At 43.5% G+C, this 1,553-nt stretch overlaps 1 pseudogene; it reads left to right on the top strand.

Annotated features, from left to right (window-relative positions):
• The first annotated feature begins 955 nt into the window (after positions 1-955).
• Positions 956-1,071, top strand: LOC112485995 (annotated as a pseudogene).
• The last annotated feature ends 482 nt before the right edge of the window (positions 1,072-1,553 follow it).

The following is a 1,553-nucleotide window of genomic DNA, read 5'->3' as shown; positions in this document are numbered from 1 at the left end:
GTGGAATAACCATTAAAGAGCTGTACAACTTTAGAAGCCTTCTTAGCGGGAGAGTCTAAATATGCTTTCCAGGAATCACTGTTTGCTGTGTCGCACAAAGATACCAAGAGCTGACTTTCAAAGAGAGTGCAGCGTGGTTCGCAGACTGGAAGATGCAGGAGGCTGGTGGAGGAAGGCAGAGAAGCCTAGAGAGGGCAGGTGTCCAGCACCACTCTGGGGAGCGGCTCTCTGGGGCCAATTCTGTCCGTTCTTCTGCAGCTCAGGGCCTTTCCTGAGAGAGTACAGTAGGACCAGTAGGCACCCCTCAAGTCCAAACTGCACTACATGGTTACAAAGTCCAGTCACACATGGTAACTCTTAATAAGGTTAACCAAAGTGTGTCTGGTCACTGGTCACAGACCTTAGAAACCATTGCCAAGCTTTCTACCCTTAATACAGATGGGGTTCTTGAGGAGGGACAAATATGCCATCACGAGGGAGGGTTGTAAACACAGAGTGTCCATCCTCAACCATAGGGAAAATGGGACTGCAGGAAATAGTGTTCCAGCATCAAAACGAGAAGCGAAAATTCAAGGACCCAGACCTCGATTCCCCATTAATTTGCCTATGTGCCCTCAGCAAGTCTCTTACCTTTCTGGGTCTCAGTTTCTCTACCTATTAAATGAGGATCAAATATGACTATTTCATATATCAACTAAATCACAAACATAATTAAAAAAATTTTTTTTTGTCTACTGTCATCTCCAATCAATTCTTTCCAAAAACATGTCACTCTTCAGAGTCAGGAACTGTGTCTCTTTTGCCCTCGACTCTCTACTGAATGCTATGGCACCTAGCACACAGTAGGTGCTCAAGAAAATTTTGTTAGGACATGGTTCCATTCTGTAGCGGTTAGCATGTCTGCTTTACACGCAGAAGTTCCTGGGTTCACACCCCAGTGGAGCTACAGTTCATGGTCTGCGTCCATACCACACTGAACACGCCCAATGTCTGATCTTGGAAGCTAAGCAGGGTTGGGCCTGGTTAGTACTTGGATGGGAGACCACTTAGAAAGACCAGGTGCAGTAGGCATAAATAATAATAAATAATAAAAAAAAAGGAAAATTTTATTAGATGAATGTTTTTTGAACAATCTCTGTGAATGGATGTTGCTTCCTATTATCTCTTCCCAGAGAAAGAGGCAGAAATCCGTGGTCACATAATAAGAGGGGAAAAAGCATTCTAATAGTTGATGACACAGAATACATTAAAGCAGTGCTCAGTCACCATACATTAAGTCTTTTTAATGTAGCTTTTAAACAGCTTTTCTTATTAGCCAAATGAAATACAGTAATCCTTTAACTCTCCTGTGTCAGATTATCAGCTATTTCAAGTAAGTGTTAACATTTCTGTCACTGGCAAAAGTGAATTATATTTTCCTTCCCAAGCTTGCATCAACATGCCCAACAAGCGGGCTGCACACGCCTCTCTAATGGGACAGTGTGAGGTGCTGCTGCTTGGTGATTATGAAGCAGCTCGACATCTGGGGAAGGGAGTATGTCAGCCCCAACTGA

Source organism: Pteropus alecto, unplaced genomic scaffold, assembly GCF_000325575.1.
Source record: "Pteropus alecto unplaced genomic scaffold, ASM32557v1 scaffold25, whole genome shotgun sequence".
Lineage (NCBI taxonomy): Eukaryota > Metazoa > Chordata > Mammalia > Chiroptera > Pteropodidae > Pteropus > Pteropus alecto.
This window is presented reverse-complemented; position numbering and strand designations above follow the sequence as displayed.